The following is a 19915-nucleotide window of genomic DNA, read 5'->3' as shown; positions in this document are numbered from 1 at the left end:
ATTCTGCTCTGTTCACCAGCCTAGACTAGTTGCATAGTCAAGTCAAGTCAAGTCAGAGAATTTATATAGCGCACTACATACCCAGAGGGTCTCAAGGCGCTTAGAAAGGGGAGGAGGATTACTTGTCAAATATCCACGTTTTAAGTTGCTTTCTGAATGCTAGGTGGTTCTGGGTAAGGCGAAGGTAAGCGGGGAGTGAGTTCCATGTTTTAGCAGCCAGGTATGAGAAGGATCTGCCTCCCATGGTGGTCTTGTTGATGCGAGGTACAGTGGCGAGGGCTTGGCTGGAAGAACATAGTTGGCGGGAGGGGGTGTAGAAGGACAGTCGTGAGTTGAGGCATTCTGGTCCGATGTCGTAGAGTGATTTGTGTGCGTGGGTTAGCAGTCGGAAAGTGATCCTCTTATTGACGGGTAGCCAGTGGAGGTCTTTAAGGTGACCAGAGATGTGTTCGTTGCGTGGGATGTCTAATATGAGCCTGGCTGAGGCGTTTTGGATTCGTTGGAGTTTCTTCTGGAGTTTAGCGGTAGTGCCTGCGTAGAGGGTGTTTCCGTAGTCCAGTCGGCTCGTGACCAGAGCATGGGTGACTGTTTTCCTTGTTTCGGTGGGGATCCAGCGAAATGTTTTTCTGAGCATGTGAAGAATGTTGAAGCAGGAAGAGGATACGGCGCTGACTTGTCTGTTCATTGAGAGTGAAGAATCCAGGATGACGCCTAGGTTCCGTGCGTGGTCTGTCGGGATGGGTGCTTTTCCGAGGGCTTCCGGCCACCAGGAGTCGTCCCATGCAGAGGGGGATGTACCTAAGATGAGGACTTCTGTTTTGTCTGAGTTCAGTTTCAGACGGCTTTGTTTCATCCATTCGGCAACTTCTTTCATTCCTTCGTGTAGGTTAGTCTTGGCGGTGCTGGGGTCATTGGTGAGAGAAAGGATTAGTTGAGTGTCATCCGCGTAAGAGATGATGTTGAGGTTGTGTTGGCGGGCGATGGCCGCGAGGGGGCTCATGTATACGTTGAAGAGGGTGGGGCTGAGTGAGGATCCTTGTGGTACGCCACAGATGACTTCAGTGGCCTCGGACTTGAATGGTGGAAGGCGGACTCTCTGGGTTCTTCCGGTGAGGAACGAGGTGATCCATTCAAGTGCTTTTCCTTGGATTCCGATGTTATTGAGGCGTTGTAAAAGGGTGCTGTGGCAGACTGTGTCGAATGCTGCAGAGAGGTCGAGGAGGATGAGGGCGACTGTGTCTCCCTTGTCCAGTAGAGTTCGAATGTCGTCTGTTGCTGCGATGAGGGCGGTCTCAGTGCTGTGTTTTGCTCGGAAGCCGGATTGTGAGGAGTCGAGGGATTTGTTGGCTTCGAGGAAGGCGGCGAGCTGGTTGTTGACAGCTTTCTCGATGACTTTGGCCGGGAATGGAAGGAGCGAGATGGGGCGGTAATTTTTGAGTTCGGTGGGGTCCGCTGTGGGTTTTTTCAGAAGGGCGGTGAGTTCCGCGTGTTTCCAGTCTTCCGGGAAGGTGGCGGAGTTGAAGGAGCAGTTGATGACGTCTCGGAGGTGTGGTGCTATGACGGAGTCTGCTTTGTCGAAGATGTGGTGGGGACATGGGTCTGTGGGGGATCCTGAGTGGATGGAATTCATCAGGCGGATTGTGTCCTCAGTGGAGATTGGGTTCCAGACGTTAAGGGTGTTCACGGGGGGAGAATGTTCATCAAATGGTAGGGTGGGTTGGTTTCCGGGTTGGTTGTCGAAGCTGTTGTGGATGTCTGCAATCTTGTTGTGGAAGAATGAAGCTAGGGAGTCGCAGAGGGCTTGAGAGGGGGTGATGTCGTTGGAGTTGGCCGAGGGATTGGAAAATTCCTTGACGATGTTGAAAAGTTCCTTGCTGTTGTGGGCGTTGTTGTCAAGTCGATCCTTGAATGCTGTTTTCTTGGCCTTTCGGATTAGTTGGTGGTGAGTGCGGGTGGCGTTTTTGAAGGCGACCTTGGTGCTAGTGGTTGGGTCTTTTTTCCAGGCCTTTTCAAGGGAGCGGCAGAGTTTCTTGGACTTCTTAAGATCATCGTTGAACCATGAGGCCTTTTTGCTGCCAGGTTTGCTTTGATGTTTTTTCAGTGGTGCTAAGGTGTCGGCGGTGTTGGATATCCATAGGGTGAGGTTGGCGGCGGCTTCGTTTGCGTTAGAAGAGTGGGCTGGGGTGTTTAGAAGGAGCGATGCGGAGATCTGGTCCGTGGTGATTTTGTTCCAGTTTCTTTGCAGAGTTGGTTGGAGGTGGTTGGTGGGTTTTGGTTTGTTGTAGGTGAAGTGAACGCAGCTGTGGTCAGTCCAGAGGAGATCCGTAGTGTGGCTGAAGGAGACATGATTGCTGGAGGTGACACCATAGATCACAAAGCCCATGATGTCTTCCAGCAGCAACACTAAGCACACTTTACTACATGTTTATGACCTTAGGTGGGTATTAAAATCCATTACTTTCATCTTGCTGATTTAAAGGGTTTTCCTTCTGATCTTTATAAAGGTCATGCGACCAATACGACAGACCATTTAACATTATGAGTGTGTATATTATCTGAAAGAGACACGTTCGTGATAGATTCATTACCTTAACATTACCCCCAGGTGTCAGACTGCATCCAGAAAGTTTTCATCAGCAGTACCCCTGTGCGTCGGTAGGCGTCGTCGTACTGCTCAGCGAGATGATGTCCCTGGAGCTACTTAGAAGCGCCCACGCTCGCTGACGTCTAATCTTTCTTTTTCTGAGCCAGCAAGCACCGAGCCGGAGAGAGCGCTACCCCCAGTAATTTTTGGACTGAGTTTTTTGGGGCCTTTTTGCTCTGTTTTTTAAGTACTTACTTTCCAGGTGTTTAGGGATGCCCATTTTTAAGTCTTGCGCAGCCTGTCCCCGCACGATGTCGGTGATGGACCTCCACCATGAGTGTCTCTACTGCCTGGGGCGCGACCATGACTGAGTCGTGCCCCCACTGCTGGACCATGGTTCCGAAAACTTTGCGGGAGCGATCCCGAAAGTTGCTAGTGGCCCTGGAGTCGGCTCTGTGCCGTTACCGTGGGACGTTAAGGGACCAGCTGCAGAGCCATCACCACCATTCGAAGTCTTCGCACTCACTTAAGGCGAAGCACAAGAAGTCAATTAAGTGCCGTTGCTCTTTGACTTCCACTAGTGTGACATGGGTGCGGGTGGCGCTCCCTGCGGCTCCTCCGCAGTTGCTAATGCCCTACCCGCCCTTTCCGGCTCCATCGGTGACTCCAGCCCAGCTGCAGGAGTTCCTGTCAGTCATGGCACGTGTCTTCGGACCGTCCGGCCCCGCTGGTGCGCCTTCGGGCCCCACAGGCCCAACTAGGGGTCCTCGTTCTTCGACGTCCCAGGCTCCGGCCCTGACATCGTCGACGACTTTGGTCTTGACGCCGAGAGATGCCCATAGATCCACGCCTGGATCTCCGTCTATGTCGGTTGGCCCGGTACGACCTCCACCGACATCGATGCCGACGGCAACACCACCGAAGTTGGCCGCGACCCCGGGCCGACGCCATCCCTGTCTTCCTCCCCGACGTGGAGACAGTGCCGGAAGGGTGTCGACTGATGCCAATTTCCACACCGTTTGGGTATTTCTTTCCCTTTCTTCACCCACCTCCTTATGTTCCACCTGTTCGGCAGGCTGTGGAGGACGGGGAGGACTGGGAGGGATCTGAGGACCCTCTTGCAGCACAATGCGAGTTAGACCCGGACAGGGATGAAGATCTGGGGGATGCAGGTGACCTGGATTATAATCCAGACCCGGGCTCACTGTCTCCTTCTACCGTGACTACGGAAAAGGGTGGTTCCTACTCTATGGTGTTGCGTAGGGTGGCCGAGGCTCTCCACCTCGAGCTTCCTACCGTGGCCGTCAAGTCTAACCTCCTGACAGGTGCTTCAGCCGGCTGCTGCCCTTTAATGATGCACTCTTGAACGATCTTTTGGGGACCTGGCCCGGCCCAACACAGGGTCTCCTGTGGATAAGAATGTGGCCCAACGCCATCACCCGGCCCCGGGCGACCCCGTTTTCCTCTCCCAACACCCTACCCCTGAGAGCTTGGTTGTCCAAGCCTCTGCATCCTAGAGCTCGTTCCCTTCCGCACCACTGGACAGGGAATCCAAGAAACTGGAGCAGTTTGGGAAGAAGATTATATTTTCCGCCTGTTCAGGACTGCAGTCTTTGAATACCGCATGTATCTTGGGCCGTTATTCCCATTCTGTGTGGGATACGGTTGCACAAGTGCTGCCTCAGTGTCCGGTGGAGACTCGGACAGTACTCTCCAAGCTATTGCTGAGGTGAGAGACGCAGCCAAGTTCACGATCCGTTGTGGTCTTGACACTGCTGACTCGCTACGCGGCCACGCCTGGCTGAGAACGACTGGCTTTTCTGAGGATGTTCAGAACACATTGATGGACATGCCCTTTGAAAGCGCTCGCCTGTTTGGCGATAAGGCGGATTGCGCGTTGGAGCGTTTTAAGCACTCGTGGGCTACGGCCAAGTCCTTAGGCCCGTCCTTTCCAAACTGTGCACCGCGGCACCCCGGTGCGCCGTTATAAGTCGCCAGGGGAGCTGCTCTCACAATGTAGGGAAGTGAAGCTTCTTGCTGCCGCGGCGCAAAATACGTTCCACCTGAAATATCCAGAAACATGGTTTGACCGAAGAGCGCGCCATCTTGGCCTATAATATATATATATATTATAGGCGCTGTACTCGGCGGGGAGATGCGGGGCCGCTGACTCAGCTCTTAACGGTGGAGGTGCAGCTGCGGAGGGACGAGCCATGGCGACTGCCAAGAAGGGTGGTTTCAGAATATTAAAGGTGTCATTTCACGAGTGTGCACAAGGGCGGTTGTGTTCTGGGTGTGCAATGGTGAACAGGCGTCACTTCTTTTCAGAAAGGACAATGTGTAAGAAAATGCTAAATAATTGTTCATATGTAGAAACATCCAAATAACACGTTATTTACACACCCCTTGCTAGGAAAGCGTGTGTACGCATTGATAACTACAGTGCAATTGTATGATATTATTACCACTGTACGGTGAACGGCACAGTTCACTGCCTCGTATATTACATATCGTAGTAGTGACTTTACATGGAGAGCATCCGTGACGTCTCTGCCAGAGTTGCTGTCTTTGAAACTGGGAAACCAGGTGGGAGTCTCAGCATCTGTTCAACATCCTGTGATTCTGGGCAAATCACTCCATCTCCTCGTGCCTTTCAAAAAAGGAACGTGCTCTTGTGTAAAGTAACTGGTGCTTGTGTAAAACGTCCCAATACCGTCGCGTCGAGCACGCGCAATATAAAACTGCAAAAACAACCAGACAAAACTAACAGGTAGGGGGCCTCTTCAATTTGATTTTATTCTCAGCAGTGCAATAAATTGCTGACACTTATGATTAAAAAAACGACTGCTTTCTCCAAATGTCTCATTTAAAGCGAGCACACGAGACAAAATTGTCCTTCTGGTCTTTAATTGTTGTAACGAAATGCTTAATTTTTTCTGCCACAATTTTAGAAATGGGGCTTTTCAATATATTATAAGCCAAGTTCAAAGTGACCAATGAAATTGTGATACGGTGCTTTTTTGATTTCTTTAACGAGCTCCGTGGAGCCCGCCTTTTTACAGTAAAAATAATGCTGGTGATACAAGTGTAAAACGGAGGTTGGGCAGAAGATAGACTTGGCATTTGACCAGTAGTATTATTAATAAAATTCCATTCCGATCTTCTGCCCAACCTCCATTTTACACCCGTATCACCAGCCTTATTTTTACTGTGAAAAGGTGGACTCCACAGAGCTCGTTAAAGAAATCATAAAAGCGCCTTATCATGATTTCATTGGTCACTTTGAACTTGGCTTATAATGATATATTTGTCTGCTAATGTGAATGGTCACCCTGAGGAATTACGTCCGACACATTTTGAATGCCTAATGTGATAGGGTTGCATATTAAGACAAGATGTTTTTTATGCTGACTTGTGAGCCTGTTAAATAGTCTCTCTGAAAGGACTGCTCACTTCACAGAAACTGGGAAAGTTAATCTGACATGTATAACTCAAACAGTTTCCATATCCAAAGCTTAGCTAAGTAAATAAGAAAAAGAGAAACTTACTTTTGTTTTTGTGGACTTACTTACTCAAATAGTATGTTTCAAACAATAGTAAAGTAGTCCGTTGGCTACCATAATTCTTGATGTACTGGCCTTCATAAAGCGTTAACACCCCTAGCAAATTTCCAAAAAGGTTTCAAATAATTTGTGCAAGCTATTCTTACTCGTAGCTAGGGACAGTAACATCGACGAATATTAGCCCTGATTGGCGTATCCTGACTTCTTAGGCAGGGTTATATTCTGTGTCCTACAATCTGGCATCAAGAACTATGTTAAAGGAGTTCATTAAGATGCGTTTGAGGACACTAATGTATACAAAATCACAGCTGGCATAAGGGTTTGGGACCAGGCACACAGTTTGCATCACTGGATTATGTGTGTGCTCTGTTGCATCTGCTGCCTTTTCATTTCCTTACATGTGCTCCACAGCATTTTGCAGTGGTGTGTGTGCTCTACAGCATTTGCTGAATTGGTGTGGGTGTTGGGTTACATTTGCTGCAATGGTTTTGTGTGCATCGCTGTATTTTCAGTATTTGCATGCGTTTGTGTGAATAGTAGTGTATCTTGTGTTTCCTTCGATTACTTGAATGTGCTCTGCTGCATGTGCTACTTCGATGCGTGTGTACTCTTAGCATTTGCAGAAATTATTTGTGCTTTGCTGCATTTGCGGCTATGGCTTGACTCTGGTCTGCTTTATTTGCAGCATTGGTGTATAGTTTCTCTCTTAACAAGTTTTTATTAAACAACTGTTATCTTTTTATTTTGTTACAAATATGATTATAATACCTTCATTGCATCCCAATTAATTTAATGGAGACAACAGGAAGTACTTCCGAGGTCGTTCTTACATCCGCCCCCACCCGCCCACTGGTAAAAAATGGTGGGAAGCCAAGGCCAACTGCTAATTAGGTCAAGGGAGCCACGGGTCAATAAAGTTTGGGAACCACTGCCTTAGGCCTTTAGGCCACATGCACTCCTTCCGCTTCAGCTTTTTTCTCCTTTCGTGGTCAAGGAAAGGGCGCCCAAGCACGTTCGATTCAAAGCCACAGGCCTGCGCAGCAACAGTCTCAGTGCAGATGCGGACGTGGGACCCGCAGAGGCCGGTCATAGGGCCAGTGTGCGGGTCAGTCCACCCCACCTGCTGCTACTGCCTCCAAACCTTCCTAGTCCGGTGTTTCAGGCCCACAAGACGTCAGTCGGTGGCAGGATTTGCGCTCACCTCCAGCTCTGGCGCACCATCACATCGGACAGGTGGGTTCTGCAAGTTGTCCGAAGGGGTTACTCCCTCCCCTTTGAGACAACTCTCCGAGCCATGCCACCACAGTATCACTGCATGTTGGGGGATCACTTGGCACTTCTCCAGCAGGAAGTTACTGCCCTCTTGGCCAAAGGAGCCATCAAGCTCGTTCCTTCGCCAGAAGTAGGTTGTGGTTGTTACTCCCACTACTTCTTGGTTCCAAAGAAGGACTAAGACCTGCGTCTCATCTTAGACCTTCAGAACGTCAATACTTCCTCTGGAAGGAGAAGTTCAAGATGCTCACACTTGCTCAGGTCTTGTCTGCCCTCGACCCGCAAGACTGGATGGTGGCTTTGGACCTGTAGGGCTTGTATTTTCATATCCCCCGTCCTGCCGGCCCACCGGCGTTACCTGTAATTCACGGTCGGGCAGCAGCATTTTCAGTTCACTGTGCTCCCCTTCAGCCTTACCAGCGCCCCTCGGGTGTTCACGAAAGTGATGGCGATGGTCGCAGCTCATCTGCGCAGATTAGGGGTGTCAGTCTTCCCCTATCTCGACGACTGGTTGTTGAAGCCACCTCCAAACTACGGCCGACCTCCTGCACTTACTTGCTAGGGTTCTCAATCAATGTGCCGAAGTCACACCTGTGTCCCTCTCAGAAGCTCCTTCATCGGAGCGGTTCTTGATTCGGCGCAGTTTCAGGTTTATCCTCCCGAAAAGCGGGTTCGGGATATTCAGGCTCTGATTCCGATCTTTCAGCCTTTATCCCGAGTCTCGGTCAGGTTGACGCTGCAGCTTCTGGGGGTGATAGCCTCCTGCATCCTTCTGGTGCATCAAGCCAGGTGGTGGATGCGGGCTCGGCAGTGGAACCTGAAGTTTCAGTGGGCCCAGCATCAGGACAACCTGTCCAACGACGTCCTGATCTCGGAGGGAACTGTGGGACAGTTGCAGTGGTGGCTCACGGACCGCGATTGGGTCAGCAGCAGATCCCTCTCCCTACCCCAACCGGAGCACGTAGTGGTGACGGATGCGTCCCTCCTGGGATGGGGTGAGGGGGGGCACATGGGAGAGAGGGAGATCAGAGGCCTCTGGTCTCTGGCGGAGTCCCGGCTCCATTTCAACCTTCTGGAGCTGCGCGCGATCCGGCTTGTACTGAAAGCCTTCCTTCCCTCAGTCCGGGGATGTGTAGTGCAGGTGTTCATGGACAACACCACCACCATGTGGTACTGCAACAAACAGGGCGGGGTGTGGTCGTGGACCTTTTGTCAGGAGGCTCTGTGCCTCTGGCAATGGCTGGAACACAAGGGCGTGTCCCTGGTGGTTCAACACCTGGCAGGTTCCCTAAAAGCCAGGGCGGACGAATTCAGCCGTCGGTGCATGATGGATCACGAATGGCGTCCTCACTCGGACGTGGCTCAAGGTCTCTTTCAGCTGTGGGGAGAGCCTTGGTTAGATCTATTCACCACAGAAGAGAACGTGCAATGTCATCAGTTCTGCGCGTTGGAATTTCCAAGGCGACACTCGCTCGGAGACGCTTTTCGTCGAGAGTGGAGCTTCGGTCTGTTGTACGCCTTTCCACCTAATCCACTTCTGCCCAGAGTGCTGCAGAAGATCAGGCGCGACCGGAACCAAGTCATCCTTGTGGCTCCGGACTGGGCACGAAGATACTGCTATCCCGAGCTACTCAGCATGTCAGTCGATCCCCCGATTTGTCTGCCTCTTCAGGAGGACCTTCTGTCGCAGCAGCAGGGGACGGTCCTCCACCCGAACCTGTCCAGTCTCCACCTCCATGCGTGGAGATTGAGCGGCGACAGTTGAGGCCATTTGACTTGCCTCCTGAAGTCTGTGATGTGATTCTGACAGCCAGGCGTCCCTCCACAAAATCGGTATACGCCTGCAGGTGGAACAAATTTGTGGCATGGTGCACAGCAAAGACTGTGGATCCCCTTTCTGCCCCCCTTTCAGAGGTTATCCTCTTTCTTCTTTCTCTTACCCAGCAGGGCTCTGCTCTGGGCACTATCAAAGGCTATCTCTCTGCCATTTCAGCCTTCTTGAGGCTTCCTGATCAGTCTTCACTTTTCAAGTCCCCTGTTGTAAATCTATTCTTGAAGGGCATCACTCACATGTTTCCTCCTTTCCTTTCGTGATGCCTCAGTGGGGCTTGAACCTTGTTATGACTTATTTGATGTGCGCTCCTTTCGAGCCACTTCATAATTGCCCTCTTCGTCTTCTAACTCTTAAGACTACATTCCTGGTTGCCATCACCTCTGCCAGGATAGTGAGTGAGTTCCAGGCTCTTTCTTCTCAACCTCCTTACCTCTCTGTCCATCCGGACAAAGTTGTCTTGAGAACATGTTTCTCTTGCCCAAAGTAGTCACAGCCTTCCAGATCGGGCATTCCATCACCTTGCCCACCTTATTTCCGCCTCCGCATCCCTCGAAAGAGGAAGAGAGGCTCCACCGTCTGGACCCAAATTGTGTGCACTCATTCTATCTGGACCGTACACGCCAGTTCCAGGTGGACGACCAGCTCTTTGTTGGTTATGTGGGCGCTAAGAAGGGACGGGCGTTGCACAAACCAACCATTTCTCGGTGGGTCGTTTTGTGCATAAAGACCTGTTATAGACTGGCTAATAAGGAGCCTCCTGTGGGGCTTCGTGCCCATTCCACTCTGGCCACGGCAGCTACTATTGCCCTGGGTTGGGGAGTCCCCTTGTAGGACATCTGTCAGGTGGCTACGTGGGCCTCGCTGCACACGTTCGCTAGACACTACTGCCTGGACAGCCAAGTCCGGAGAGATGGCTTTTTCGGCCGTTCTGTTCTCCAGGACTTTCTAGTGTGATCATTGGTTCGCAGACCCACCACCGGGGTTGGTATTGCTGGGGTATCTATTCTAAGGTAAGGTATTTAACACTAACCTGTTTCTTTCAGATGCACACGTTACTTACCTTCGGTAACGATGTACCTGTAAGACACAGTAGTTAGTGTTAGAGTCCTTACCGCCCCACCCATCCTCCCCGTTCTGCGAACCAATATCTAGGGTTAAGGTTTGTGGGAGGACGGGTTTGATAAAGAGGGGAGGAGGATGTATACATTTTCGAAAAGGAGGATTTTTTTTTTAAATAGGGGAAGGTAGGGTTTGGGTAGGTGGCTTTTCCTCTGGTTCCTCTTCCGAACTGTCGTGTGATGAGCTTGAGCCTGACAAGGTTCTCAGGGATGGTGATTCTTGCTCTTCTTCCTCTTTGTCCAGGTGGTCTCCCCGGAGGCTCATAGGAAGGAAAGAAAAGAGGAAGCGTGAGATAAGGGTTGGGGTTTGTATTAGGGAGGTATACCTTCATCACACCTTTGGTGTTAAGAGATCTTTCTTTGGTGCTAAGGTTAGGTTTAGTGAGGAAAGGAATTGTATTTAGTGCTTAAGGAGTTTTGTTATGGCGGTGCTTGGGGAAGTGCAATTTAGGCTGTAATGGTGGTATTGTAACACAGAAACTATTATGCTCTATTCCCTATAAGTTGCTGGGCTCATGCTGCCAAGACGTTCCTGCAAATTAGGGCAAAATTGCAGAAGAACTCTCCCACTACCCGTAGCCCGCCCTGGTACCCCCTCCCGCTTCCCACAACCCCACTCCCGGTTCCCACAAGCCGCTGTCACTCACCGGCTCCGCCGCAACTCTCCAGAGTTGCGGCCGTTCCCCTGCATTCTCCGGACACCACCAGTCTTCGCACCAGCTCTCCTGCACCTCCTCTGTGTTTCCTGATGGTCTCGCATCCTGCAGCTCGGGTCCCGCGTCTTCTTTCTCGGGTCCCGCGTTTTCTTTCTCCTTCTCCACTCCAACCGTCAACACTCTTCCGCTCTCTCGTCTTCCTTCTTGGTCTTCTCGCCTCACAAGTCACTGACTCCTCCCCTTGAAATCGGCCTTCTTTCATTGGGCCATTGAGAGTGTATCCGGAATCCCTCAGGGTTGCTTCCGGGTTATCCTCAACGTCCGCGTCTCTCTGTGGATAAACAGGAGAGGGGCATGGATGTTGTAGTCCGTGTACAGAGTCTCTGTTTTGTCACGCAACCCGTCTCGGCAAATCCCCCCATAGTGACACCTCGGTAAGTCCGTCATCCGTTCCCCAGACTTCCTCACATCCCCTTTCCCTTGCTGTCCTTCTTCTAGGGTTTGGGTTTTGGGGAAATCTAGACAAGTAATCCACATTCCCTTGTTCACTCCCTTTCCTATGTTTCGTTTGTAATCAAATGGCTGTAGCGAAAGAAACCATCTAAGTACTCTTTCATTTTGACCTTTATGTCTAGACAGCCGTTCGAGGGGTGCATGATCAGTAAAAAGAGTGAAGTCTCAACCTTCCAGATAACTGACATGACTTACTCTTTAGAGAAGACCTCATTAAATCCTTGGGGAAATACGTCTCCACTTTCACCGCCCTGGACCAGGCACAGCAAAATATGTCACACAAAAGTCTTCTCCGAGAACTCAATATACAATAAATCAATACTGTCCATATACAGTCTCTCTTCAAGTGAATATTCCTCAGTTGGCACAGTTAATCCATGTTTCTGTATTTTGTTTCCATACACACGCCAGTTCATAAGGTCTTCCAAAATAATGTTTATTGATCCAATATTTGATCCAAAGAAAGCAGCCAACATGTGTTTTGTCGTGCTTAAATCTTAGCACATTTGACTTCTTCAGGGCTTCAACCCAAATAATAATATGAAAGTACATTACTACTACGTCATTGTACACAATCCAATATTGTCAATTCAAATATAGGAAAGATCAAAGGAAAGGTACAAGTGCAACCTTCACCCTGTGCTCTCGAAAAAGAATAGAAGCAAAAAGCCCAATAAAGATCCAACATAAAATGAATATGAATTGGTTAATAATTACTATAAATCTACAAATGCCAATTTACCAAAAAATCGTCCACACCTAGTACGTATCCTTGAAAAAAGATATATATATAAATCCATCTCAGATCTCATCCTGGTTCCCCAACACCAATTTAATCAAACAGCAAGCGATAAGCCCTCACTGAAGTCTTAGCAAAAATAATCAAAGATCAGGTCATCATATCTCATACTCACAATATTAAACATGTCAAGTAGACAATCAAAATATCTAATCCCTGAGCAAATTCTATTGCTATTTCAAAATCATAAGATAAACACTCATTGTAAATATAAATTACCGTTTATAGATATACCCCGAGTGACCAATAAACTCTTGATCTCTCTATTCCTTGATGCGTGTCAATATGTCCTGAAATGTTTATTAAACAAACTATTCTATTGCGCATTCTCACACAAGTCCTACTTAAACATTCCTCATAAATATAATAACAGGTAATGCCCGTATCGCAGGACTCACCCCATTTGTTTGTTTCCTATGCACGAAATATAAATCTTGCCTTTGAACCAAAGCCTAGAAGAGACAGTCACAAGTACGTAATCTAAAAAGTAAGAGTATAAGAAAGACATCACAAAGCAGTTCTAGTTTAAATCCCTGAGTAATATGGTTATGTTACAAGAGAGGCATTCCGAGCCCAGTCCACCACACTCACCATAGGTCTTGAGAAAAGCGTCCTGTTCCAAGTACAACAACCGGCGTCCTACTCGAGCGCCATCTTGCTATTCCTATTTAAGTGTTTCGTACATGGCCGCCATCTTGAAGTGGCCTTTTAATGCTACAGCGTAGTGTTGCGAGTAACCTAAATCTGAGTGATCCTGTAGATTCCTACTCTAATCTCACTTTAATATTACATCAATCATTATGTTATATCATTTATTATGATTTTCGTACATTCTAAAATTACTCCCGTCACGCTGGACTGTCATCCGTCTTCTCTCGTGATGTACGATAATCACGGTACCCAGCCACCTAGTACTGTAAGGCCAAAGAAAAGAGGGAGAGTAACGCGAGCACCATTTTAGTGTGTATGGCTCACCCCTCTAATCATCGAAACATCTCTCTTATACTAACGCATAATATAAACATGACGTCTTTTAAAAGGCAGACATATAAATTCTTTCGATCCGCGTCTAACAGCTAACGCACATCGAACTTGTAAAGCCACTCCATAGGGTATAAATCATCGTTCAATTTTCGTATCAAACCATTACAATATCAAACTATAAATCACTAGTAAGCCTAAATAATTATAAGAACATCTCAATCATAAGTTCACTCCGATATTACCATATTTCCAACTCTGGTTCTCTCGTAAAGTCAATCTCGTTACTTAATTCTATCAGTAGGTGTTACTAGTGCACTCATAATCCAATGTACTCGCTATTTTGTATACAAGGGATACCTATAGTCCTAACCTGAAAATACCCTATAAATCAATACATGTAGAGGGAAGGTGAGAGGAGATAAATAGAGGCATGATCAGCACAATATATGCAGAGTTTCAATCCTGACCTTTTATGGCGGGCCAGAAGACGTGACCTCTCTTCCGGCCACTTCAATCAAAGGCCATTTCCAAGATCCTGTCGTTTCGGAAGAGGGTATCAGCAGTACAACGTGCCTCAATTCTACCCCCAGAGAATTAGAGGCCAATGCATCAGAGGATTTAGATCCTGTGAACCTTCACCTCAAACAACCCTGCAAGTGAGAACTCTCTCCCCTTATACAACATTCTTATGTCTCAAGATCCTTCACAACTAGCCATAGACCTGAAGACTGTGATGTATCTCCTAGAAAGTTTAGGATGCATCTTAAACAAAGAAAAATCAATGATGTCCCCTTCCAGATCTCTGGAGTTCCTAGGTTTCACCGTAGACACATTGAAATGACTCATTTTTCTACCTTAAAAAATATTACCAAAATCAGGAAGGAAATAAGACACGTAAAACAGCAAGACTTATCTCTGAGAGAGCTAGCCAGACTTCTGGGTCTCCTCTCCTCCTCCATCTAAGGCAACTTTCCTGGTCCCCTCAACTATCGGGCCCTCCAAAGGGTAAAGGCGAGAGCCCTAAGATCTGGCCTCTGGTATGGAGACCGGATCTGCCCGGATCAAGAAGCCAAATCGGAACTATCCTGGTGGCACGAGAACATAGACGTGTGGAACGGAAAAGCAATCTTTGGTTCAAAACCAGAGTTTGTTTTAGAATCAGATGCGAGCCTTCATGGCTGGGGAGCTTGCCTTCTCAATCCGAACACTGGTGGTATCTGGTCACAAGAGGAATCATCTCGCCACATAAATTATTTAGAACTCACAGCTGAGCTTTACGCCCTCATGAGCTTCAAATACTCTCTCCAGGGGAGGTTAGTCATTCTAATGATGGACAACATGTCAGCGGCAGCCTATATAAATCGTCTGGGAGGAACCAAATCAGCGGACCTCTCAAATCTAGCAAAGAAACTTTGGATGTTCTGTCTGGAACATAAGATCACTCTCAAAGCGGAATACCTTCTGGAAAAATAAAACATCTCTGCAGACTGGAACAAAAGATTCCTGTTAGATCACAGCAATTGGAAACTGAATGTTTCTGTGTTCAGTACCCTAAACAAGATCTGGGGCCCCCTAGAGATAGACTTAATTACGAGCAGACTAACCTTCCAACTGGAAACAACTTCAGCTGAATGCCCTAACCGGGTGCTCTAGTAGTCAACACCTTACTACAATCTTGAAATGGAGCCAAGGTGTTCGCATTCCCTCCCTTTGCCATGATTCAGAGAGTTCTTCAGATAGTGAGACAGGATCAGTGCTTCCTTGTCCTAATAACTCCCTTATGGCCATCCCAAACATGGTTCCCCACCACTCTAGAACTAGCTTGCAACCCCCCCTTCTTAATTCCTACCCAAGAGAATCTTTTTGCATACGTAGACAGAGGAGTTCACCCCCTAATTCAGAACAGGAGTTTAACCCTTCTTGCCTGGAGAGTGTTAGGAGATCCGATGAAATCTCACGACTTTCGGCGACGGCTGCAACTCTTCTCAGAGAGCCTTGGGCCCCAGGCACTCACTACTGATATAACAACATATGGAGAACGTGGGTACGTTGGTGCCTGGAAAGGAACCTGGATTCCTTGGAAGCACCTATTGTTGACATAGTTATCTTCCTTGTTAAACACAGTGATAAAGGCCTCAGTTATAGAACTATCAATTGCTATGGATAGGCTATTTCTGCTGGCCATGTCCTTGTCAATGGTAAAACGGTAGGTAAAAATGTCATTGTTTGTAGAGTGATGAAAAGCATTCGTTTAAGAAGACCTCCGAAACCTAAATATGAAAGTCTTTGGGATGTAAAACTAATCCTTGATCTTTTCAATACCTGGCCTGTTAATACTCTCCTCAATAAAAATAAAAATAAACTTTCCATTAAGCCGTCTACTCTACTATGCATAATCTCATGCAGAAGGGTCTCTGATGTCAAAGCCCTGGAGATTACGAATAGATCTTATAAGCTGTTCGGAGTCAAATTTGAGATTTATAGAATTACAAAGACTATGTCTGATTCAATCTTTTACCCACTTTTTATTTCTTTTTTCAAAAACCTTTATTGTACCTTCAGAGTTGCACAGCGGAAAGCCTACAACCCCACGGGCTGGCCGCTATAGCAATTCGTTAATCATATTGCAGCATTCAAACTTTTGTGAATTCATAGCCAGTATTTGAAATAAAGTCGGAAATGCCACATTTAAAAGGTACAGCATATGCATTGGAGTCCCACACTGTACAGGTTTTTGGTTTTCTCTTTTTTTTAAAAACAACAACAAAACAAAACAAACCAAATTACTGGAATCACAATACGATCATTCGTTGATTAGTGTCGATCGTTTATCGCTTCTCCCTAAAATGTATTCCCTCAGTGTCTCCCCCTACGCCCACTGTCTCGTCTAGCACGAGTGTCCAATGTGAAAGTGTTTTCGGCCCGACCATGTACCCACACCTTCCCCCTGCCGTGCTTCTGCGTCAACACGTCATCTAGTAATACCCTTGCGTCTAAAGTTTCCACCCTCAGTGCTGACCAATGGAAATATTAGCTTTCTTCCTCTTCCCCATCTGATTCGTCCTGCACCTCCTCCGCCAAGGGCTCACAAATCTCCCCTCTGTAAACATTCCACTTAGTCCAGATTTTGTTCCACTTCCCCGGGCAGGCCCGGTTGGAGTAGACCGCCCTTTCTGTTATCATCACCCTGTCCATATTCAAGCACCATTGGGTCTTGGTTGGTATTTCTGCTGCCCCCCCGCGCTGTTCAATATCCCTTTTGGCTACCATCAATCCCGTCGTTACCCAGAGTTGGCCATGTCTGGAGAGATCATTAGGTTCCCATACATTCAGTAGGCACCGCCTTGGCTCAGGTAGTAATGATACCTCCAGTGTCTGCGATATTGTGCGTAGTATCTGTTTCCAATATTCCAGGATCTGGGGGCATTCCCATAAGGTGTGAAAAAATGTGCCCTCTTCCCCACATCCGCGAAGGCAATAAGGGTGTTGTGATCTATGGATGCGATGTAGCATAGTTCTTGAGTAGTAGACCCTGTGCAGTATCTTCAGCTGTACAAGTCGCATCCGGGCCGAGATGCCCACCTCCTTAGGTGACGCTACCGCTTCATTCCACTCATGTTCGTCCATCTCACAGGTGTCCCCCTCCCATTTCTCCTTTAAGGATGTCAGTGGGTCTGGTAAGTTGTTGAGTAGTTTACGATATGTGAGGGACGTTGCCCGTTCCGTCATGTAATCAGTGAGTAAGCGGTCTTCCAGTGGGGAAGATTCCGGTAGATCTGTGTGTGGGGGTAGGACAGCGAGTAGTGCGTGTTGTATCTGAATGTACCTGTAGAGCTCTCTTTCACTCAGGTTGTACAGTTCTCTCAGTCTTGTGAAAGGTATCACTTCTCCTCTCTCCCAAAGGTCTCCCACTGTAGATATCCCTATAGTATCCCAATGGGAAAAGCCCCGGCTATTTCTCATGTTGCCCAAAGCTCGAGTATCCCATAGTGGGGTGAGTTTCGTTATTTTCCCCTTCCAGCCCAGAGCCGCTGTCGAAGCATGCCATAGCGTCACTGTTAGTCTGGTGGGGCCCACCAGTTTGCATATTTTGCGTTGGTCATACAACGGAGCCAACATGCTATTGGTGCCCAGTTGTGCCCTATCGGCCTGAAAGGCTGACTCAGTTTGCGGGGCATGAAGCCATTGGTTGATGGGTTTAAGGTGCGCAGCCCAATAATACAGTTTCAGATTAGGCAACGCGATGCCCCCGTCGTACCATCCTCTGTGTAATTTGGGCTGTGCAATGCGTGCTGGTAAATTACCCCATAGGAGATTGGAGACCAATGCTGCCACTTTTTGAAAGAATCTTGGTGCCACTTGGTAGGGTGTGTTCTCAAGAACATACAGAAATCGGGGTAGTGACATCATTTTATATAATGCAGCCCTACCCAAAAGCGTTAGTGGTAGTCCCGACCAGAACTTGACGTCCTGTTTAAATCTTTCCAGATGGGGATTCAGATTTTTGTCCATAAATTCCGTAGGGTCTCTAGTTATATGAATACCTAGGTATTTAAAGGAGGAACCTGCTACCTTCAGAGGGCAGTCTGCAGCGAGCGCTGGGAGCTGCCCCTTCAGGACATATAGTTCCGACTTGTTCCAATTTAACGTGTACCCGGAGATCCTCCCATGATTATTACAGAGGTGTAATAGGGCCGGCACCCCAGTGTCTGGTTCCGTGAGATACACCAACATGTCGTCTGCATAGAGCGACAGTCGGTCCTCCGAACCCTCTTTCCAACGTATTCCCTGCAGCAAGGGTGAGGTTCTATTAAGAGTGGCAAGGGGTTCTAAGGATAGAGCAAACAACAATGGTGAGAGGGGGCATCCTTGTCTCGTACCTCTCCCTAAGGAAAATGTTCTCGAGATATGCCCGTTCGCCACCACCTGAGCAACTGGGTCCGTGTATAACAGTCTAACCCATGCAATGAAGCGGGGACCAAACCCCAACCGTGACAGCACCTCTAGCAAGTAGTTCCATTCCACAAGGGCAAATGCCATCCTGGCATCAAGAGCTAACACCACTGCTTGGGTTGCAATTGAGTCTGCCCTGGCCAGTACCCCGTGCAGGCTACGCAGGTTGAACGCCGTGTTTCTGTGGGGCATAAATCCGGACTGATCCGGATGGATAAGGGACGACAGATGCGGTAAGAGCCTGGTTGCCAGGAGTTTGGCGAGGATTTTGGCTTCTGCGTTAAGCAGCGAGATGAGGCGGTAGGAGGAACAGTCCTCAGGTGGTTTCCCTGGCTTGGGGATGGCCACTATCGTCACCATCCTCTGGTCTATTGGGAGTGTACCTTTTTCTAGACAGTCCCTAAACATTCCTAGTAAATGTGTGCTGAGAGTTGCAGGTGTTGCTTGGTCCCATTCTATTGGTATGCCGTTGGGTCCTAGCGCTTTGCCCGGATTCAGGGCTTCAATTGCCAGTTGGATTTCGTCCGCAGTAATGTCTGCCTCTAACTCATCGGACATCTCCGGGGATAACGTTCGGACCTCTATTGGTGCTAATGCTTCCCTAGCCATCTCAGGGGTAATCACGTTTTCAGGGGTGTACACCCCTTCAAAGTGGCTTGCGAGCTGGTCTACTATGTGTGCTGGGTTCGTGTATACCTTTCCTTGACTATCCTTTAATCGCTGGATTCCCTTGGAGTTCCCTTCCCGTTTGTCTAACCAAGCAAGCATTCTCCCCGCCTTGTCTCCTACCTCATAAATCCGATTCTGAGTGTCCGTTATCTGCCTCCGTACCTGAAAGCGCAAATGATCGCTGTACAACCGTTGCTGAATGTCAAGTGCGTGTGAGGTTGCCGGAGTTGGGTGTTGTTCGTGTGCTGCCTTCAAATTTTGTAATGTTAATTCCAATTTATCCAACTCTTGAGTTTGTTCCCGTTTGTGTCTCGTGATTGAGCTTATGGCTTGTCCCCTCAAGACCGTCTTATAGGCTTCCCAAAGTACCACGGGGGAGCGCACCGAACCAACATTCTCTTTTTTTTTTTTTATTTAAAAATATATTTTATTTTTTCCACACTTTGCACATTGCACAATTAAACATTTCATATCAATCATATGTTAATGAAAACAAAGAAAATAAATCATTCTATTATATATATACAGTACATCTTTTAACTCTACATTACAATAAGAATCTTAATCTTAATGCGAACCCATATTCTCTTTCCATCTGGATATAGGTTCCCAAATTCTCAATCCTCTCATTTTACCCCTTACCCCTTTCCGAGCATATATAGATTTTTCCAAATTATAAGCCGCTAGTAAATTAGCCAGCCAATTTTGCATGGCAGGTGGATTTTTATCGAGCCGTGCTCTGGCTATAGTCAATCTGTATACTGCAGCGGCCACAAAGATAAATTCTCTCTGCGCATTTCCCCAATCTGGGCCTATCCCCAACAACAACAATGAGGGGGTGAGGGTTATTTGAATATCCAATGATCCATTTAAGAAACGTTCTATATTTCCGATCAAGGTATGCAGTTGGGGGCAGGTAGCAAAAACTTGAACAATATCTGCCTCCAGGAAATTGCACCTCGGACAGGTG

At 47.9% G+C, this 19915-nt stretch overlaps 1 protein-coding gene across 1 annotated transcript in view; it reads left to right on the top strand.

Annotated features, from left to right (window-relative positions):
- The window catches only part of LOC147733678 (transient receptor potential cation channel subfamily M member 7-like), a 1990815-nt gene that overhangs the window by 1202040 nt on the left and 768860 nt on the right, over window positions 1-19915 (top strand). The window lies entirely within an intron of this gene.

The sequence above is a fragment of the Lissotriton vulgaris genome, chromosome 2_1, assembly GCF_964263255.1.
Source record: "Lissotriton vulgaris chromosome 2_1, aLisVul1.2, whole genome shotgun sequence".
Taxonomy (NCBI): domain Eukaryota; kingdom Metazoa; phylum Chordata; class Amphibia; order Caudata; family Salamandridae; genus Lissotriton; species Lissotriton vulgaris.
Note: the sequence above shows the minus strand (reverse complement) of the source record. Positions and strands in the feature narration are given on the sequence as shown.